The sequence below is a fragment of the Crinia signifera genome, chromosome 4 (genome assembly GCF_055691185.1).
Source record: "Crinia signifera chromosome 4, ASM5569118v1, whole genome shotgun sequence".
NCBI lineage: Eukaryota > Metazoa > Chordata > Amphibia > Anura > Myobatrachidae > Crinia > Crinia signifera.
In genome coordinates this window covers 71,130,942-71,154,313 of record NC_139220.1, presented here as the reverse complement: position 1 = coordinate 71,154,313, position 23,372 = coordinate 71,130,942, and the positions used below count along the sequence as shown (strand labels likewise).

Sequence of the window (23,372 nt, the reverse complement as noted above, 5' to 3'; positions counted from 1 at the left end):
GATTGAAAAAATGCCTCGGGATTGGCATCCCTACAGGGGATCCAGCAGTGGTGCTGCCAATACTTCGATTTGAGCACAAATTTGGGGTTTTCTGTGTGTATATAAAAATGGATGTTTATGTATACCATATATTATATTATATATGTACTGTATGTATGTCAGGGTTCAACAAAAACAATAATTTAAGCTAAAGAAAATACACACCACACCTGTTTCATTAAAATACTTTTTTATAGCAATTTTCTTTTTAAAATAACTTTTCAATGTTTTGCCAACATGGCAAATAGCTGTGCAATAAAAACTTTTCAATGATTTGCCAACATGGACGCAGGGGTACACCCGGCGTTTCATGGGCGCGCCCACAAAAATGGTTGGTGCACTCAGGAAAAGGCTGGGCGCTCTTATGCGAATGCAGGCATGTCCATATCTGCTTGGGGTAGGTGGCTGACATCACATGACATCAGCACTCTCCCAGAAGTAGCAATCAGAATAAAAGTCAGTCTAGATGACCATCAAATGATTTCTCTCCCATTTGGCCGCATGCAAAGTGGATGATTATGCAAATGCATCCACTTGGATGCTAGATAATGAATGCGGTTGGCACGGGAGAGGGGTGCGATCATTCGGCAAGGCAGTGTTTACCTGTTCACTAGGCTTCGAGTATACACAGCATAGCAAACAGGTCTGAATCAGGCCCTTAGTACTGGTTAGCACAGGGGTTCCCAAACTTTTTTGAATCACGGCACGCCGAAGCATCAGAATTATTTTGCGGCACCCCTAGGCTAAAGGTTTCTCATTGAGAAAGTTAGAAACAAATATTAAGTTAAATAAATTGTGTTTATATCTCATCCTTAGGATCAGTTATGTGGTAATGGACAGGATTCACTTCTGTTTGTCAACAATTTGACTATTATATTGGACATAAATAACTTGAATTGGTCCTGGGCCACCATCCCAGGGCACCCCTGCAAGTCCTCCAAGGCACCCCAGGGTGCCACGGCACACAGTTTGGGAACCACTGGGTTAGCATAAAATCAGGAGTGACATCACATTGGTTTTCCTCCTAAATTTGGGGTAGGTGGTATTAAGAGTCCGAAAGCTTTAGAGATTGTTAGATATTAGGAGGAACCAATAAGAATACTTTAAAATAATTATCTGTTTTATTATCTGTACAGTAGGTGCAGCTGCCCCCTCTGCTTGCTACTAATTGACGAGGCATTGCAGTACAGCACAGCTTGGGGGACCTGGGAGGAGGAGAGCGTATCACTACTACTAGTGTACAGCACTTAACACAGCATAGGACAGCAGCAGCACATGCAGCACGGGTACCTCCCTCCGCCCGGGATAGATCCCGCACTGACATCTGCGGAAAAGCGAGCGACACGTAGTTATCCCCATCCCTAGCAGCAGCGTGACCTGCCGCACGGCCGCACAGGGAGAAGGGGGCCTGGCCGGATCCCACGTCAACTGTGCGCTCAGTGGGCTGCGCTGCTTGGCTGACTGGGAGGGATCATCGGGTTCCTGTACATGCCCTATGTGTGTGTGTGTGCGGCAGTGGTACCTGAGTGAGGGGCTGCGCTCTAACTAACGATCATCGCTCTCATCGGTCTGACACACTTGTCCCCGCACCGGTCGCCCGCCTGCTCCCCGTACTGCACTCAGCGGTAAGTACCACGCCAGCCCTTGTTGCTGTATGAGAATAAAAGTCACAATTTTACAAAACTTGAAGTAACTTCAGTTCTATAATGGGGGGTAATGCAGGGTGCTGTTTATGTGTGATGTGACAACAAGCAGGGACTCTCCCTCTACCGCAGGAAAAGTTGGGACAGAGAGGGACTTGGTGCTGATCCCTCCCCGGCATGTTCTCAGCAACAGGAGGACCCAGTAATAAGCATGTAGTCTAGCATACATTGCCAGAGAACATGTTCCTGGCTGGGGAACAGTGATTAGTCTGTGGATGATGATCACACTATACTGTACCTTGTTACTGGGCACTACTAGGGCTTCATAGCGAGTTATTGCTGTATACATTGCTCATTCCCATACTGAGCGCATCACACGGGGTCCCACATACGACCAGAACAGTCTTCTTTTTAAAATACCCCTATTTATTAACCTGTATGAATTGTATGTGTCTGGCTGTTGTGGATAGGGTGCACTTATTTTTAGTAATTTATGTTAATCCTACTTTCACTATGGATGTTTATTATGGTACTTGTTTCCTAGAACGGCGCCCACGATTTCCTTCGTATGGGCTCCTAAAAATCTCATCGCATCGCATCCCCCTGGAATATTGCGTCATGCGATTCAAGCACCCATGCCATGAGATGTGATGGGTGCTTACAATGAGATGTAACCCCCAGTTTCCACGCCATCCCGAAGTGTGGCGAGCGCAGCGGTACGTGTCCTTCGATCTTTTCATACCCCCACTATCCACGTCGTGGCGAGCGGACTTGGAATACGAGCCTGAAGCGTGGCAAGCGGACATGGATTACTTTACATGTATTACGGGTCCCCTAACGGGGCTCGCTGCGCTCACCACGCTTTCGGCACGGTGGCTCACTGCGCTCGCCACACTACCTAAAATCAACTCCACGCTGACGTGGATAGTGGGGGTATGAAAAGGTCGGAGGACGCGTACCACGGCCCCTCGCTGTGCTCGCCACACTTCGGGATGGCGTGGATACTGGGGGTTACATCTTATTGTAAGCACCCATCACATCTCATGGCATGGGTGCTGGTACAATTAAAAATCGCATAGCATCCCATTTGTTGGCATGCGATGCTATGCGATATTTAATTGTACAAGCATCGCACACCACTAAATAAGGTATACGATGTCATGCGATGGATGCAGTGCTAGGAAACAAGTACCTTTATTATTATCCTCATTGTTTATGTATAAGGCAGGGTGATGGGACAGGCATCTTGGTACTTGTTTCCTAGCACGGCCACAACGATCATAATCGCGGTCATCGGGGGTAAAATCGGGGCCATCGCGGCCGCTAAAAAATCGGGTGCGATGGGCCAGACGCGATGCCCGCGATTTCCCCATAGAGAACAATGTTAAATGCCTCAATTTACCCGCGATGACCACGATTTCCCATAGGAAACAATGTGAAATGGCTCAATTTAGCCAAATTATCATAGGAACAATAGTAAATGGGCCAAAAACACCCCTGAACATTGAAATGTGCCCCCAAAAGTAGTTGACGCTACCCCGCCATCAACGTGAACCCGAAGCGTGGCGAGCGGCGGCGGTACGCGTCCTCCGACCTTTTCATGCCCTACTATCCACTCGGGCGTGGAGTGAGAATAGAATAGTGTGGCAAGCGCAGCGAGCCACCGAGCCCGAAGCGTGGCGAGCCCCGCGAGGGGACGCGGATACCTTCACAGATATACGCGTCCCCTCGCGGGCTTCCCAGGTGTCCATGGCGACGCGGACACCTGGGAAGCCCGCGAAGGGACGCGTTTACCTGTGAAGGTATCCGCGTCCCCTCGCGGGGCTCGCCACGCTTCGGGCTCGGTGGCTCGCTGCGCTCGCCACACTATTCTATTCTCACTCCACGCCCTAGAGGATAGTAGGGCATGAAAAGGTCGGAGGACGCGTACCGCCGCCCCTCGCGGCTCGCTGTGCTCGCCACGCTTCGGGTTCACGTTGATGGCGGGGTGGCGTCAACTACTTTTGGGGGGACATTCCACTGCTCTGTGGGTTTTTTTGGGGTTTCTGGCCCATTTACCATTCTTCCCTATGCTGATTTGGGTAAATTGATCCATTTAACATTGTTTCCTATGGGAAATCGTGGTCATTGCGGGTAAATTGAGGCATTTAACATTGTTCCCTATGGGGAAATCGGGGGCATCGCGTCTGGACCATTTAAGCATTTTTAGGTGCACACGACGCGACCGACCCGATTTTTCACTGTTTTCAATGCATTTCAATGGAAAAATTGGGGGCATCGCGTCGGTCGCGTCGCAGGCCACTCAAATTACCCCCGATGGCCAAGATTTGTGGCCGTGCTAGGAAACAAGTACCGGCATCTTTTATATAATCTATGTTGGTGAGGAATGGTTATTTCTGACTTTATACCTAAGCGACACTAGCAATATGGGAAATATTCCCAATCACTGACCAGCAGAAGCTGTGTGACGTTCATTGGGCTGTTTAGGATTCGCTGCACATTTGCCACTGCCCGCCACGTTCCGGAGCCTCGCCGGCTCCAGTATTCAACAAGTCAGGGGCTCACTGCCCCTGACCGGCGAATTTTAACTCCTGCGGCGATGCCGCAGGGAGCCTGAGGACGGTGGCAGGCAGGGAGATGGAAGTCTCTCTGCCTGCCCCAGAACATTTGTGGGGGGAGGTGGGCTCCCCGGGAGCCAGGCAGCACAGGCTGCCCCCCCCGGGATAGCCAACAGGGGACCGGGTATTCACTACACCTGATCGTGCATATGTAATGATCGGGTGCAGTGAATATATGAATATCTAATGAGCGGCTCGGCTCCCGGCCCCCTGCTGGCTGCTGTGTAAAAAAAAAAAATATATATATTTTTTTTAAATTAAATATATATTCATGTGCTTACAGCACATGAATAAAAATAGCATGCCCCTCCTCAGAATAAAATTCCTGATTTTTTGACACCAAATGTCAAAAACAAAACACTTTATTTTAAAAGTTCACATTCCACTTCACCATAAAAAGATAGCGATTGCTACTCGGTGAATCATGGCGATAAAAACCTTGAAATGTATTTGCCATCTGGTCATTGAATAGGGTGATTCACCGTTTTAGTCAAAAAAACGCCGTAGAGCACGAAAATAGCACAAAATCGCCATAAAACATGGCGAATCAGCCTCATTGAATACCGCCCATTGTGTCTTTTAAGAGAGTAAACATGCTGCTCTGCTATGTGGATCCAAGCTACACCACTGGCCACCAATGTTTATTATTCTGCTATTTTGCCACTGGCCACCACAGGGCCGTCTTGTCGTATGGGCTTAATGGACACTTGCCCAGGGGCCCCAGGTGTATAAGGGTCCTATGCTGATAGCTGAGAATCCCCTTTTTCCAGGGATACCAGAATTTTGAAAATCTGCCCTGGGGAACTGGAGATATTTAACTTCAAAGCGGCAGTCCACATCAGACCTGTTAATTGCCATTCCCAGTCATATTTCTCAGGTTCTCTCTTACTTAGAGGTTTTCTGAGAGTATATTCCAAACGCTGGGACTCTCCTCTTTCTGTCGACACTAGTAGCTTGTCTCTATTATGCCCAGAACTAGAGATATCAGCCTTCCAGCATCCGGTCCCTGCTCCAGCTCCAAACGCCTGGTGTACAGTTTTATATTTTTGCCAATGAATTGCTCTGGCTCCTGATCTCTGATCCCCAAGTCCCCAGCACCTCCTGAAAGTTAGGTTTTTATACTTTTGAAGGCTAAGAAATCTATTTCCAGATAATGGTGATATCTGCAGTCAAACAAGCTGCCCTTCCACCGGAAAATGACGAATATTAAGCCCACTCCATTATCCAACCCTCCCCTGCGTATAAAACACCCCCCTACCTCCCTGGAAGTCATTTACAAGGGACCCTTCATTCAGCTCAGTGCACCCTTCCACACGTTAGTGTTCTCCCTCTCACCACCTGTGCAGTAAAGGAGTAATAAGCAGAAGCTACTGCTCCAGGTCCTCAGGGCCGGCGCCACATCTTTATGCTTTAGGCATTTGCCTAGGGCGCCGGCCACTGGAGGGCGGTAGTTGGGAGCAGAGACCCTGCTGGATGGAGGTGAGTGGCTGTCACTCCCCCCCCGTGGAGTAACATAGTAGCATCACCCCCGCCCGCCATCACAACCCCCCCACCCCGTGGCGCCTTGCAGTGGCGCATCCTACCCGGTGGCAACCGAACCCAAGCCCCCCTCCCACTGTGGAGCGACTGGCCCGGCTGCATCGCACTGACCCCCCACCCAGTGCGGGGGAGGGGGGTTTTGATGTGATGCGGCCGCGGCATGGAGTGATTGAGCCGCAGCATGGAGTGGGTGAGCAGCGAGCGCCGGGGTGGGTGAGCACTGGGGTGCCCCCGCCTGGGGTGCTCCGGTGCCTCCCCTGCAGGTCCTACATGTTGAGTGGAACATAGAGCACCCACTGCCACCCGTGGGACATCAAAGCTGCTGCAGATAGCACCCCACCCCCACCCCTAGCAGGGGAGAATGGGTAAGGGCCCCAGTGCATTGCTTTGCCCAGGTGCCCACACTGCTGTTAAGATGGCCCTGTGTGGGCAGCAGCATTTTGCATACTTGTCTTCAACAACATAAGGAACAGAAGCATAATATTCATATATAACTGCAGCATTTCATAATTAATTAACATACTATTTCTACTTGTTTTAGTGCAGGGTTCAGCTACTTGCTGCTTCTCATGTATAGCAGGGCAAGTGCGAGGGTTCAGTGTGATGAGCAAATTCCAATTGGTAAGAATGGGAGGTACTGTACTGATGGGCAAACGCTAAATTTCCCTGCTTGTTGTTACATTGTCTTTGTCAGATATCACATGGGCATTATTAAACTGCTTCTATTATATACATAAATGCATCATACATTTAATTTTTTGTGCTTACATAAAATCACAATAGTAATAAAGTACAGATCACAGAACTCTGGGGAAATCCATCTGTTCTGAGGTATGCTAACCAATGTACAGTGTCTGTAGATGTCAGGTATGTGTTCATTTTAAATGATATTGGGTGGAAAGCACCAATGCTAAAATTCACAACCTAACCTCAGAAAATGCCATTTTCAGAGGTTTGGCCACTCACCACTTATACAGTGGGGAACGCCATCATTAGATGGAATTACACTATAGAAGCGTATGGGCTTCTTTCCATAATCTACCTCCTAGCACACACCACTCTACAGAAGGACTCCAGGGGCCAAATGTAATAGGGTGAGAGTTTCAGAAAGTGAGAGATTTGGGAGAGTTTTCCCATGTTTTTTAAAGCAGCAATCAATTACATGGCAAAATCAACCTGGTTTTGCAGTGTAATTGATTGCTGCTTTAAAAAACATGGGAAAACTCTCCCAAATCTCTCACTTTCTGAAACTCTCACCCTATTACATTTGGCCCCAGGGTCCTAAGGCTGCATCTACACATTTCATTTTAGCAGGATGCAGTCGAACAGGAGCGGTTTAACAGGATGCAGTCGATCAGGAGCTGTTTAGAAGGATGCAGTTTTTTGTGTCTGCACCAGTGATTTTCAACCTTTTTACCTTGCAGCACACTAATAAGATTTTAAAATTGGCAAGACACACCATGAGATCCCCACAGGGCAAAACACATTGGCCCCCACAGGAAAAAAACAAACCTATTGACCCCCATATAAAAAAACAATCACACTGATCCCACAGGTAACACAATTAAAATACATTGGCCCTTTACATGAAAAGAAGAGACCAGTAAATAACAGTTGAACTGGTGGTGGCTGTAAACTGATTTGGGCAGCTCTAGATCTGCAGGCACACTTAAGAACAGCTCAAGGCACACTAGTGTGCCACGGCACAGTGGTTGAAAAACACTGGTCTACACATTGCATTTTATCCGGATGCAGTTTTTGGCATCCCTCAGTGAGTAGGGGTCCCTTGTATTTTCAGGACTACCACTGGGCTTTTGGAACTAGCCCTAGTTCCGTAAATATGGGGGACAAAGTAAGTGGGGTGCCCTGTATTTTAGAGTCCAGCATCGGGCTCTTGTGCCAGCCCAAGTTCCCAAAATACAGGGGAAAAAGTGAGTGGGGCCCCCTGTATTTTAGGGACCAGCACCAGGCTCCACTAGCAGGAGATGTAATGCCATAGCCAGGGGACACACTTGACAGGGTTCCATGGCCAAAGCATTACTCACCCTAACTAGCCAGTCTAGGCTTTGAGTTCTTGGGAAGGTGGGGACCCCCCAAATAAAGGGTTCCTTCGTCTTCTCGGCTGAATCTCTGGGCTATCCCCCGCCCCCCTGGGTGGTGGGTGTGGGGTTCATAGCTTGTTTTTAAAATAATATTGTCCTTTACAGAGGGACTACAGGTCCCTGAAAGCCTGCCCCACATGCTGGTACTTGGGAGAACCATAGGTACCAGCATAATATAAACACAAACACCATTGTTAAAAATGTTTTATTAAACGGCTTCTTTACCCAGGTTGGCCCTGCCCACCAGGGCTTTGCGGCATCTTCACCTGGAGGGTGGTGGCCTTTAAAGCTCTTTTGCATGGCCGCCACCTTCCGAGGGCTTAAGCATCTTCATCTGTTTTCTTCCCCTAGGGGTGGCAGCCTTTTCAGCTTTTTTGCGTGATCGCCACCTACCAGGACTTCTCTGCTCCTCCTACATCGTCGGAGTGCCTGTCCCCTGTCTCGTGCTGGCTAATATAGCCAGCTCAAGGGAGCCGTGATTGGCTGGCCGTGGCCATTTTGAAATGTAATTTTTTTTTTCTTTGCCCCTGCTGCCACCACTGATGGGGGCTTGGACTACTGCCACTTATGGGGACCCAGACCACAGCCGCTAGGGACTCTGACCATCACCGCCAACCGTATCTCAAGGGGAACACAGTGCAGCATTGAAATGCATGTGTTCACCTTGGTGATCCTGCCATCCGGTCCTTCTGTAGCATGCGGTAGGATCCGGCAGCCGTGACACCACCGCATAGGTGTAGAGGCCCACATAGGAGCGCCTGTGCAGGCTCCTTGCAGCGCAGCAGGCCCCACAGGAAGGGTCCCACTTAAACGCATTGTGTAGATGCAGCCTAAATCTTTTCTATCACAAATCTGTATTCTACCTGCAAGGCTGTCATTTTATGATGCAGCATTTACAATCATGCAGCAATGATACATACTGTTATGCTTGTGAAGAGTGGCATTGGGCATTAGTCATTTCAACTGTTGTGTTTTAATTAGTTCATTACACTGGATACCAAATAAAACAAGAATAGCCTTCTTTTTTTTATGTTGATTTTGAAAATTGTTGTATGTTTTGCTAGCATGGATAGTGTGCACTTGTTTAAATTGGCGGTGTTTGAAGTTTTGCATTGCCAGGTTGGCAAGGAAATCATTCAACAGAAGAAAAATAAAACAAAACAGAAATTAAATTAGAAATAGTGAGTCAACAGTCATGATGATAATAGGTCAACGTAGACAAAAAGCTGACGTCAATTTTATACAGGAGGTTTTTTTTTTTACTTTTTCATACTTTACCATTTTATTCGATTTTCAAACTCACAATTTTTTTTTTAAATTAAAAACCCATATTGACCTTTTTAATTGTCGACTTTTGTGCCTGCATCTATTTTGGCATCGATGTAGACACTTGAACTTTTTATTATTGACCTATTGCACCCAATTGCTGTGCTAATAGGGGCCCATTATTTATGCTTGCACCCTCCTCAGGTACCATGAAGAAATTTGGCAGCATTTGATATGGGTTTAGTGACAAGTTTGTGTGAAAAGTAATGGGTGCCCGGTTATGCACACCTGATTGGGAAAATAATTGAATATTGCCGTTTCACTTTAGATGAGAGATTGGGTGCGAGAGAAAGTGGGAAAAGAATTGAATTTCCCACAGAGGGATTGATTCAAGTAGGGTCGATGCATTGTGTATCCATTTAGTTGTCACTTATTTGAGTACACCCTTATAGGCTGTAAAAGGAAAGGGTGTATAAAAGGGTGCTGTTGCAGGAGGTTTAAAATAATGCAGGTATTGATGGTGTTACTGGTGTCTAAGAAGGTACCAATCACTGTTACAGAGGGCCTTATTCTGCTCGGTACGATGGGACCATATACGGGAGGATCGTTTTTTTTTTTTCATCTGCGCATGCATAGCTTTCGCATTGCGCAGGTGCGGCGACCTCACACCGCTCACGGAGGGGTCTCCGTGCGAAAAAACCTGTCCGCAAGAGTACGGACATTGTGGGCGGCATGGGCGTTTTTAGGGGAGCGGCCGGAATAATGAGGAAAACTGGACGTAAACATGGGCGTACACGGGGGTGTGCACCAAATATGTACGGTGCAACAACCGCTCGATCGGCGAACGCACCATACATTTTGGGCCAAAAACAGGCGGACGCCAAAGATAGCCTCAGACCACCCCTAGAGATACCGTATGAGAGCGGACGCCTGGGTCTGCTAATTAACGCTGATTACTACACCAGAATGTAATAAGCAATGCTGCAGACTATTAAGTGAAAACCATGATTTCACTACCCGCAAGCCACACACAGCCCTCAAACACATTGGAAGCATATCTTTCTACACTTCTCTACATGTAAAGGTTGTTTTAATTTTAGGTAAGATTCATTCTAAGACCTGGTTATATATGTCAAGGTAGTTATTTTATAACCATCTACACCCATTCAGTAAGTGTTTTTGTATACTTTAAAAAGCAGGACACTCAATCCATAGAAGTCGACATGTGTCAACTTTTTCACTGTAACACCAACATAACTTTATTTAAAAGTAAAACCAATGTGGGGACACATAGATAGTGATTAAAATGCAACATTAGAACATAATAAATATACATGTAATGAGGGTTAAAATGTTGTTTTATTAGGGTGTTCATTAAGGTAGACAATTGAGTTATTAGAAAACAATTATTGAATAACAGTTAGAATAATTAATTAATTGTCTTAATTATAGTTGAAAGGGAAGATTTGCAGTGCCATATATGTGAAGGGTATGCCACCGTGCACGGACGTACGCTCACTCTCACGATCGGTGACACACGCTGAGTTTTCCATTGAAAAAAGGCGAGACCCGTCCATGCACTGTGGCGTACGCTCCGATATACGGAATATGTCGGTGTGAAAACGGACGAGACCCGTCCGTATACGGTGGCATACGCTCTGTTGTACGCCAGCTAACGGTGTCTAAGAGGAGACCCGTCCGTATACGGTGGCGTACGCTCAAGTGTACGCCACTCCCCATTGTCGGTGTTTGTGACCGTCCGTATGCGGCTGTTCTGTGGGTGGACTTACGCTCACCGTCCGCGTACGGTAAACGTACGGTGAAACGGACCATACGTACGTTGCACCGACCTAACCAGAATAAGGCCCTGAGTGTATGGACTCTGATAGTGGCTCAGTTCTTGCACATTTATGTATACAGGAGAAGGACAACTGTGATTGCTTCTGCATCTATCTCTGAATCAGACCATAGATTTCGCAAACCCTGGGCCTAATTCAGATCTCATTGCAAAGCCCCTTTATTCGCAAATGGATAAAACCATGTTGTTCTGCAGGTGGGGCAGATGTAACGTGCAGAGAAAGTGAGGTGTGTTCAAACTGAAATCTAAATTGCAGTTTAAAAATAAGGCAGCAAGTATTTACCCTGCACAGAAACAAAATAGCTAACTCAAATCTATCTCTCTCTGCACATCTGCCCCACCTCTGCCCCACCTGCAGTGCACATGGTTTTGTCCATTGAGAAAAAGGGTGCTTTTCGATAAGAATTCATACCACTGTCTCTTACCTGAATTAGCAATTACATTAAGTGCTGCTCCATCTTTAGTGTTGACTGTCCTTTTAATTGGTGTAAGCAATAATCAATATAGTAACATAGTAATTAAGGTTGAAAAAAGACATTAGTCCCTCAATTTTCAACTACTGTTACAATTTTTGTAACTACTGACTTGAGTAGGTCATAGCTATAGGATTCCCTTAGTGGACAAAAATGTATCCAGTTCTGATTTGATTTAAATTCATTAACAGTAGTTGCTGATAGTAATCATGCTATACTAATCATCAACTCTCAACCTCCAATTTTCCAGTGAAAACATATTCAGCCTAGTAAACCTATCTTTGTATTCTAGTGATCTTTTACAGGTTGAGTATCCCTTATCGTAAATGCTCGGGATCACGAGCATTCCGGATAAGGTAATTTTGCGGTTTTAGGAATAATAATTTTTAGGCATACTTACCTGTCCCCTGGTGGTGCCCGGTGGTCCCTCGGCGTTCACGTTGTCCCCCGGAGTCCACAGCAGGCCTTCAGCACCGTCTCCGGCATCTCCAGCAGTCCCAGGAGTGCTTTGCACGAGTTCCCAGGTGCGCCGGTGACGTCACCGGCGCGCGCACGTACTCGCGCAAAGCAATCCTGGGACTGCTGGAGACGCCGGAGAGGATGCTGAAGGCCTGCTGTGGATGCGGGGGGACTTGGTAAGTATAAAAAAACGGGTTGGAGGGGGGGATTCGAATTATTAAAAAAAACAACACGGTTTTTGGAATAATTCGGGTATGGGATGCACGGATACAGGATACTCAACCTGTACTAGCTTAGTTGCCCCTCTCTGTACCTGTTCAAATTCATTATGTCCTTTTTAAGATGCGGTGCCCAGAACACAGCATTTCAAGTGTGGTCTCACCAATGCCTTGTAAAGAGGCACTATCACATTCCCCTTTTAACGCATGCCAGTGTCCTGCTTTTGCTGCTGCACTTGAGCAGTGTGCACTGTTACCCAGTTTTTCATCTATGATGACCCCCAAGTCCTTCTCTATAGCAGAATTCCCTATTATAACTCTATTTAGCCTATAAGTAGCTTGTTAATTTTTGTTCCCATAATGTATTACTTTACATTTATCAACACTAAACTGTATTTTTCACCTTTCCAGTTTTTATGTAAGTCCCTTTGTAGTGTATCCACATCCTCTCCTGAGTTAATTTCCTTACTCAATTTTGTGTCGTCAGCAAATATTGCTTTTTTACTCATTACTGTATGTTACTTCCTATACCATTAATGAATATATTAAACAAGGTGGGTCCCAATATTGAACCTTGTGGGACTCCACTTTGGACCTTACCCCAGCTGACATGAATGCCATTTACCACCACTCTCTGTCCCCAATTGTGCAACCAGTTTTTAATCCAATTACAATTTTTATCTCCTTACCCTAATGACCTAGTTTTATTAATAACCTTTTATGAGGCACCATGTCAAAAGCTTTAGCGAAATAAAGAAGTATTACAACATCTTTGCGGATGATACAAAACTGAGCAGAGTTATTAAATCATCAGAAGATGTCACCACGCTTCAAAATGATCTTGACAATCTAGACGAGTGGGCAAAAAAGTGGAAGATGAGGTTCAATGTGGACAAATGCAAGGTCATGCACCTTGGGAGACATAACCAGTGTGCTAGTTATAACCTAAGTGGGGATGAATTGGGTAATTCAGTACTCGAAAAGGATCTAGGAGTCCAAATAGACAACAAACTAGGGTGTAGTGCTCAATGTAATATAGCAACTAAAAAGGCCAATAAAACTCTAGCATGTATTAAAAGAGGCATGGAAACTAGCGATTCAAAAGTAATTATGCCTCTGTACAAATCATTGGTTAGACCGCACCTCGAATACAGAGTGCAATTCTGGGCCCCACACTATAAAAAGGACATCATAGAATTAGAAAAAATCCAAAGAAGAGCAACTAAGCTTATTAGGGGAATGGAGACTTTAAGCTATGAGGAGAGATTAAGCAAGTTGGGACTATTTACACAAGAGAAGAGACGTTTAAGGAGGGGACATGCTCAACATGTACAAATATATCAGGGGCCAATATAAGGACCTGTCCAGCACCCTTTTTTCTGCTAGACAGGAATCTAGGACGAGAGGGCACGAGTTTAGATTAGAGGAAAAAAGATTTTGTTCATCTAGAAGAAAAAAATTCTTTACATTCAGAACAGTCAAACTTTGGAACTCTCTTCCTGAAGAAGTGGTGTCGGCAGACACTATAAATACATTTAAAATAAGGTTGGATAAACATTTATTGGTTAAAAACATCCATGGGTATGAATAAGTAACATAATCTGTCTTTAAAATATCAGAACATACTATACAACAAGGGATTAGCTACTATAAACATAGGTTGAACTAGATGGACGCAAGTCTTTATTCAGCCTCACCTACTATGTAACAGGTTTCCCTATGTCGGTCCCCTGCTGACTTCCTCATAGAAGCTAATTAAATTAGTCTGACATAATCTATTTTTGACGAACCCATGCAAAGCCTGAAATATCACCTTCACTGTTCTAAGAAATTTTGGATACCATCTTATTATTCCTTCTAATATTTTCCCGACAATGGATGCAAGGCTGACCGGTCTATAATTTTCAGGGCTAGTTCTGCAACTTTTCTTCCATATTGGTACTACGTTAATAAGTCCATGATTAGATATTGTATTACATCCACAAACAAGTCTATGATAACCTCTTATTTAGAATCACTAATGTCTTGTGTTTCTTCAGGGCGTCGACAATGACTTTTCTGAACACGCAAATCGTTGGTTATAGGACCAGCCTCAATCTCTCTGCTAAGTTTATTTTAAAAGCTAATTGTTTATTCTTTCTTATTTATGTGGCTGTAATTAATAGCAGAGCTGGATAATTCTTGGCATGGAAGTAGGTGATGCAGGCACTACATGTGTCTCCCAGTTGGAAGGTCTTGGAGAGATTAGATAACTGAATTCATAAACAGAGTCTGCGCCTTATTGTAATATCGCAGAGACACCCACAGATTATTTAACATATTTTATACTTTTCTAGTAATCTGTTTCCTTGTATATTATGGGTACTTGTTTCCTAGCAGGGCGCCCACTAAGCTATTTGCTTAGTGGGCTATTCTGCGTAGTGAAATCGCATCGCACATCGCATCGCATTGCTTTTTGTGCCTTGCGATGCGTGCAATGTGATGTGTGATGCGATCTCAGTAGTTAATTTATTCACTGAACCCTGAGTGAAATCGCACCATATGAACTACTGAGATCGCATCTCACATCTCACACCACAAAAAAGGGCCATGCGATGCGATGTGAGATGTGATCTCAGTAGTTCATATGGTAAAACACCACCACTCTCCACGTCACCCCGAAGCGTGGCGAGCGGTGGCGGAACGTGTTCTCCGACCTTATCATACCCCCACTATCCACGTCGGGGTGGAGTTGATTTTATATAGTGTGGCGAGCGCAACGAGCCACCGAGCCCGAAGCGTAGCGAGGGTACGCGGATTACTTTACATGTATTCTGCGTCCCCTCGTGGGGCTCGCTGCGCTCGCCACACTTCCGACTCGGTGGCTCGCTGCACTCGCCACACTACATAACATCAACTCCACGCCAACATGGATAGTGGGGGTATGAAAAGGTCGGAGGATGCGTGGAGAGTGGTGGTGTTTTAGGTTTTACCATATTAACTACTGAGATCACATCTCACACCACAAAAAAGGGCCGTGTGATGCGATTTCACTACGTTAGCGTACGTAGGAAATCTGGGCGCCCTGCTAGGCAACAAGTACCATCTTATGTAATAAAATTATATATTATCATAACCGTAGCAATGGTCCTTTGATAAAATTACACTATGATTACTTATGTTACATTAAATTAGTCCAGATATGATGCAACCAACCAAGTGACCACTACAATATATTCATTTTTTAGAGAAGTGACTTGTACATGTGATGTACAATAGATACTGTGTAAACATATTTATTTATTGACACATAGGGGTAAATTTATTAAAGCTGTATACACACAATGCAATATCGCTGGCAATATGGTTGCTGAGCGACCATATTGCCAGCAATTTGTTTGTGCTGCAGCAATAAATTGTGGGGTGCACGCTCCCGTGTTCAGTCTCCTAATAGTTGCAGGTGCTCCCCCGGCAGAGTCTCCTGTTCATCAGCGACCATCTCTGGTCACTGATGAAAAGGAGACACTGAGCAATATATTGCTGAGCAATATATTGCACCGTTTGTGCACAGCTTTAGATGAGAGTTCTATTGAAGAATGAGATGTTACCTATAGCAATTTATCAGATTTTGCCCTTCGTTTGCTACTCCTTAGATCAGCGGTTCTCAAACTGTGGGTCCCGACCTTCTCAGCATGGGGTGGAGACTCCATGTTGCTGACCATTAGGCTGATGACTTTTCTAGTCTCAGTCGTGATTCAAGGAGTATGTTGAATTGTCTGTCATTTTAGACTCCTCCCATCACTCTGTGCCTCCACAATGCTGCTATGTATGTGCTGTCTGTTGACTTCACATATGATGTGATGACCTTCTACAGCAGTGGTTCTCAAACTCGGTCCTCAGGACCCCACACAGTTAATGTTTTCCAGGTCACCAATCAGGTGCACTCATTACTGACTGACACATTTTAAAAGATCCACAGGTGGAGCTAATTATTTCACTTGATTCTGTGAGGAGACCTGCAAAACATGCACTGTCTGGGGTCCCGATGACTGACTTGTAACTTGCTGGGGTCATGTAATTATTTGTATTGTCTGATGGGGTCCCAGAACAAAATAGTTTGAGGATCCCTGCCTTAGATCATACTCTTCCCTGCATGAAACAGTCCTTTGCTTGAATCTATACATCTATAACCTCAGTAATAATTCCCTATATTCACACTTTCTGTACACAAGTCATTACTATAAAACAATAGCAATAACAAATGCTCTGTTGCTGTTAAAAGCTTAAACTTTCCCTGGAGATATATTGGATTCTTAGCGCTCTGTACATTACCCGTTACCAGCAGGCTGCTGTTTGTAGCTCTGCTGTTCTCCCAAAGAGGAACTCTAGTTATTTTATACATGTCTTAAAACTTTTACTAGCAATTGTTAAACTTTTTTTTTTTTTTTTACATTAGTTTACAGTAATGGCTTTTAGCTGCAAACGATTCTACTCGCAGGATGAAGTACAGGCTGGCTATTACATGAGCTTTTCTGTGTACAATGATGTTTTCACTATTCATTTATTTTTCATGACCTCTGTCTATAAAAGGGAGCATTAAGGAGAAATAAAGGGAATGTAGTGCAATGCCAGCAGGGAAGGGATCAAAGGAGGGGGGCGGGGGGGTTGGGGGTATGGCAAAAGATAAAAAAAGTGTCCCTTGTCTGTACATGCAGGACGAGGGAGGGGGTTGTTAATAATACGCGGGAGCACGCATTGCTAAAGATATTGCATGTACGCACCAGGCGAGATAGTAATAGATATCGCTCAGAAGGGCTTAAGTGGTATGCAACTGTCTCCCATGTGGCACTCTCACACAGATGGTGCTGTACATGCTTAGTAGTCTTGGCAGCCATCTTAGTAGAGGAAATTAAGATTCCTTGTAGTGCAGTCCACTTTGAACATGGGCTACATTGTACTGTAAAGCAGACAAATATGTGACCTAGGCAACCCATCTGTGGTTCTGTAAAACTATTAGGGGGGGGGGGGGGGGTTAACAAGAGGAAAAAGGAGAGCATCATATAAGGGAACTGAGAGACTGGCATTTGCAGGGGTTAGAAAAGTAAGTGGAATCCTTAACATGCTACAGAAAGAACGGGGCTCAAATTTCTTGATAGCATTTTAATGTTTCTCTGATGTTGCTGTATATTTCTCATCCGTGATTCAAGTAAATTTTAGAATTTTATTTTTATATAAAAACAATCCAGTACTAAAAAAAAATATTATCAAAATATTGAGTGTGTAGTATACAATAGTAGGTACTGACTGTGGTACTTATGTAGTACCCGTGTGCCCACTAAGCACTTTGCTTAGTGTGGTATTCTCCGTAAGAAGATCGCATCGCAGTACCCGTTTTAGTGTTATACCATGCGTGCGATGCAATGAGATCTTGCTAATTAATTTATTCACTGCTCTTTTCCTGCCTGTTATACGTGAGGTGCGATGCGATGTTACTTAGTAATTTATTCACTGCTTTTTTCAACACGTACGTATCGCATCGCATCGCATGCCATTGAACCTTATGTAAAATCGCAAACGATTGCATGAGATTTTTTAGGGTACGATGGCATTACCTGTACTATAATTTCTACACCCCCCCCACTATCCACATTAACTGTACTATTATTTCTACACCCCCCCCCCCCACTATCCTCGTCACCTCTAAGCCTTATCAGTGCAGAGTTACCCCACTATCCACGCCACCCCGAAGCGTGGCGAGTGGCGGCGGAACGCATCCGCCCGACCTTTTCATACCCCCACTATCCACGTCGGCGCGGAGTTGCTTTTATATAGTGTGGCGAGCGCAGCAAGCCACCGAGCCCTAAGGTGAGCGGATGCGGATAACGTTACATGTGTTCCACGTCCCCTTGTGGGGCTCACTGCACTCGCCACGCTTCGGGCTTGGTGGCTTGCTGGGCTCGCCACACTATAGAAAAATCAATTCCACGCCGACGTGGATAGTGGGGGAATGAAAAGGTCGGGAGGACGCGTTCTGCCGCCACCTCGAGGGGCTTGCTGCGCTCGCACACTTCAGGGTTGTGTGGATAGTGGGGGGGGGGGTTAAGGAACACATTCACAGCAGTCATACAACACATCTGAAACCGTAATGTGGACACATGTTAACATTAAACTTTGAATTTACTTAATAATAATAATTATCATAAAATATAAGGTACTTGTTTCCTAGCACGGCGCCCGTCGTGGTACATCGCATGCCTTAAAGTTAAGGTACTTAAGGTATGCGATGGACCCTATTTTCTGTCTTTAACTGGCTCAATTGCCGGTAAAAGTGAAAATCGCATTGATCGCAGCCATCGCGGCCCCTAATAAGGGGCCGCGATGTGATCAACGTGATTTCCCCATAGGGAACAATGTTAAAGTGAAAATCAGGTTGATCGCGTCCGTCGCGGGCCATTATCACATATCAACATTGTCACATAGGTGACAATGTTAAATGGGCCAAAATGGCCCATTTAACATTGAATATGTGTAAAAAGCATGGTTAATGGCCCCCCAAATTTTAAACGCCACCCCGCTATTGACGCCAACCCGAAGCGTGGCGAGCGGTGGCGGTACGCGTCCTCCAACCTTTTCATATCCCTACTATCCATGTCGGCGTGGAGTTGAGAATAGAAAGTGTGGCGAGCGCAGCTCGCCACCGAGCCCGAAGCGTGGCAAGGGGACGCGGATACCTGTGAAGCCCGCGATGGGCTGCGATACCTGTGAAGGTATCCGCGTCCCCTCGCGGGGCGCGCTGCGCTCGCCACGCTTCGGGCTCGGTGGCTCGCTGCGCTCGCCACAACTTCTATTCTCAACTCCACGCCGACGTGGATAGTAGGGGTATGAAAAGGTCAGAGGACGCGTACTGCCGCCCCTCGCGGGCTCGCTGCGCTCGCCACGCTTCGGGTTGGCGTCTATAGCGGGGTGGCGTTAAAATTGAGGGCCATTTCAAACATCAGGGGTGGTTACTTTAAAAATGGTGTGTTTTGGGGCATTTCACATTAAAATCAATGCAAAATCGCGTCCATCGCATGCGATTTGGATGGCATGCGATGCGATCGACGCAATTTTTCCCGACGCGATGCTCACAATCAAAATCGGTGGCGCTGTGCTAGGAAACAAGTACCAAATATAGCAAGAATAATGAAAAGATTATGAACAATAATATCAATCAAAAAAGATTAAAGAATGCTATGAATAATGATTAAAAGTTTATGAACAATAATAAGAAAAGATGAAATAATGATAAAAAATGCAGTCACTGAGAGGGCACTGCAGTAGCCTTTGGCAGTAGGGTCAGAGCATGTGAGATTCTTTGAAACGGATCTTCTGCTCCCAAACTTTTCCTCCACATGAACTCCTGTAGATAGGATTGTAAGTGGTGCCTTGCAGTGCCTCTCTGTCTTTTATTTCGCCATTTGGCGGCCCCCCACAGCCTCTCGATGGTTTGGGTGTGCACCCCTGATTCAGGGTCCACAAAATTGTAGCGGTGATTCACCCTGCAATGTTCGTACCGAGCCTGCTGCAGTTCTTGGGTATTATATGCCCTCCAGCATTCGGAATAGATGACGGACCCGGGAGCGACATTTGCATTGATGGCAGACATAATGGTCGTGGCGTCTCGCCTTTTAACGGTGGTCAGGAAGCAGGCCCCTGTCTCCCTTCACCGAATTGCTGGGGCAGCATCCTCCCAACATTATACTTCCTCTTCACAAAAAGTGTCTCATCCACCTCCACCACCAACCCAGGGCCTCAAATTTAGGTCTGCGGCTGTGACAGCAGATCCATGGTGCAGGCATCCCTCATGAGGCCGTTGTACTGCACCATCGTCTTAATAGACATATTTAGCTCCCTCTGGCAGTACTGCACACTGGTAAGCTCATGTGCCCAGGAGTAGAGAAACCGGACCGGGGTCAGGAACAGCAGCCGCCATCCAGGGAACCAGTTGTCTCCTCGAATGCTGATCCTCTTGCGGCAACACTTGATGTGGCAGCGTCACGTCCCTTCCTTGACAGAAAACCTTATCAGATGCCCGTTAACGCAAGTCTGCGTAACAGGCAGCAATTGCTTTTCTTGGGAAAAAAAAGCACAGCCTCCTCCTCTGATGTAGGCAGGGTGAACATGGACATCTGCTCACCTGCCATGCCTGCGCTGTGCACACCGGTCACTGTAACACTGGAAAAACTCTGAGAAGCATCCATCACTGTCACCAAATCACCTCAGAGTGAGTGACCGGGAACACTTACTGTACGTAAGTTCTGACTGACTACGCTATTTGCGTAGCTTAAGCTTATTCACATAGATACGGTAACTGACAAACGTCTATAAGTACTTTATGCATATAAACTACTGGGATTGCATTGCATGGATCGCATGGCACTAAAACGGGACATGCGATGCTACGCGATTTCCTTCCGCAAGCGTACGTATGTAAATTGGCGCTGGGCTACTACAGAAGTACCCTGACTGTTTATCATCCTGCAAAATGCTGAACTATAACTTTCTTTATCCTGATAAGTAGCAAGATATGTAAAAACGGTTATTGACCACTGTTATTGTAAAGGTGCCCATACACTTATCTGATTTGAGTCTGAAGGATCGGGCCGAGAAATCGGTCAAATTGGATGTGTTTGACATCCCCCTCCGACAAGGCGAGTGGTCCTGCTGCAGGTTCAATCTGTCAGATCGGATACATCAGCGACACATCACGGGTGCTTTATAGCACCCACGATGTGTTGAGTCCAACCAATAGGTGTGTGCCAGTGGTGGCACACACCAATGTGTGTCTTGGCCTGCGAGGTGTGGGTGCAGTGTCCTGGTGGGGTGGGCAGTCCACAGTGTCTGGGAAGTGCTGAGTGAACCTGCTGACAGCGGCAGCAGAATCAAAAAGAAAAAATATAGGCCAATCACCTCAGCCAATTACCGACGAGGCAGTGAGGCGAAAATCGGTAGATTGGCCTGAAAACCACTGTAGTGTGTGGGCAACTGCAGTATACCACTTCCAAAAAGCAGCATGTGAAAACAATTTCAATTATGGCTGAACCAATGAAAATGCTAATAAAAGCCCACTAGGTAACCTTACAATATCAGGCAATAATCACAGAAAACAATAGGCAACTCTCCTCTTCAACCACCCTCCAACCACCTCAACTAACACTCCTCCACAAACCCCACCAATGCACGTGTTCCCTGTGATTTGGGGGCGTTGTTCTAACAATATAGTTATATCACTGTAGCATGTGCATTTTTAGACCAATCATATTTTGACCCAATCGGAGGCTTGATTTATTTATCCCCACATCCACAAATATAAATTCATAGTTGGCGTTGACTACAGCCATCAAGAATATACTAGTGTAATTGAAGAACAAATAACCACTTTTTCCAAGGGAAGTAATGCGGGCATGCTTGCCATCGATGGCACCTTCACAATTGGGGAAATTCTGTATATGAAGTGCTACAATGTAGGCCACATGATGATTGAGGACACATCTGTAGCTTTTACTAAAGCTTCTAAAAAATTAAAAGAGCTGATGTTTACCATAGCAACCATTCAGATTCTGTCTATCATTTCTCTATTGCATCCTAAAAAATGATAGACAGAATCTGATTGGTTGTTATGGGCACCCTCACTATTGTTGTTTTTAGAAGCTTTAGTAAATATCCCCTCTGGTATTTTAACAGCTGTTCACACAAAAGTAGTGCACATGGGGGCTTCCTTTTGCTTGACGGCTCAATAAAATGTAAATATTTGTTAGTAAATATTGGGTACTCCAGTGTGGTGGTTACCATATTTTTGCATGTTTCCTCCTTACAAGAAGACTGGGTAATGCATTTTAACTTTTATAGCATGAGTAATACTTTTGTGTTTGTGTGTGTGTGTTCTTTATTCTAAATACCGCTATTGATTAAATTCATTGGCAATTTAATGTAAACTTGTCTATATTGTGGTTGAAAAATATATAAACGTTACAGTGGCAATTAGTGCACTCTAGCTATATAAAGTTGTGTAAACTGAAATTTATTTGGGTTTTGGTGAAATGTTCACCTGCACGTCTACACTAGAGTGGATGCCAAATGAAAAACTGGGACAAAATCGTGCAGCTTTTACTCCTTAAGTCCTGTGTTAGAGAGCCTGATCATGGGCCCTTATTCTGGTTGGTGCGGTAATATCCGCGTGTGTTCGTGCCGCCGATGTTTTTTGTCTGCGCATGTGCAGAGGCGTCTCTGCGCATGTGCGAGCGGGGCGTACGGCCAAATTCTGCATGAAATGTTAACACTACGAACAGGGGGTGGAGAGGGGCGTGAAGGGCTATTTGGGCTCATTTCCATATGCATACGCCCCGCGTTTCATGGGCGTTCCCATGAGAACGCTGGGCGTACGTATGGTAATGTGGCCGTGACGCACGTGTAGGGGGCGGACATATGACATTGCCGGATGTCAGCTGCCCGCCCAGATCCCTGCTTTTGCACGGAGAAATGCCCGTGTGGTCTCAGGTTGCGGGAGCTGGTGTAAAACACTCGGTCCTGCATTCGATGGTCTGCGACCATCGAATGATGGGGGAGGTTACCTGAGATAGAGGAGGCGTATTCCTTGAGAAATACACTTGCGGTCCGTGCGGACAGCTTCTTACCGCGTACGGACGGAGTTGGCGATCCGTATGGAAGGCGGGGTTTCGGACGTACGGTCCTGGCCGCATATTCCATCCAGCCGCACCGACCAGAATAAGGCCCATGGTGAGGTGCTGCTGGTAGAAACTACATTACATATACGGATTCCCAGTACTCCAAACTACTGAAGATATATACTGTAGGATCGTGTTGTATCCTCTGGAGATACATTAGACCCCTGTAATAACAGTTACTACATTGAAATGTAGCAGTATATTCTATAGCTGATAGGCTGGTCCAGAGCAGGTGGTGGGATATTGCTTGCTTGGCTGTGTTACATACTGTATTGCTTTGGATTTTTTCAGGGGCTCGGTTATTAAACAGATGGGCCAGTGTGTACTTCCATACTCAGAGGCAGAGAAGAGCTGATGAGCCACCAATTCCTTTACCACAACTTTCCATTTTAATTTTTTTTTTAATCCAACTGCCTATACCAGCAATACAAGGGGAGTGGTGTATTTTAGGTCT

General features: G+C 45.6%; 1 protein-coding gene across 3 annotated transcripts in view; it reads left to right on the top strand.

Annotated features, from left to right (window-relative positions):
• Positions 1–1,348: 1,348 nt before the first annotated feature.
• P4HA2 (prolyl 4-hydroxylase subunit alpha 2) overlaps positions 1,349–23,372 on the top strand; it is a 100,229-nt gene continuing 78,205 nt past the window's right edge. Inside the window, exon 1 of one of the 3 annotated variants that reach the window (XM_083181831.1) lies at positions 1,349–1,664. The gene's annotated coding sequence lies outside the window, so the exon portion shown is untranslated. The remainder of the gene's footprint in view (positions 1,665–23,372) is intronic. The other 2 variants (XM_083181830.1, XM_083181829.1) reach the window with 2 other exon arrangements.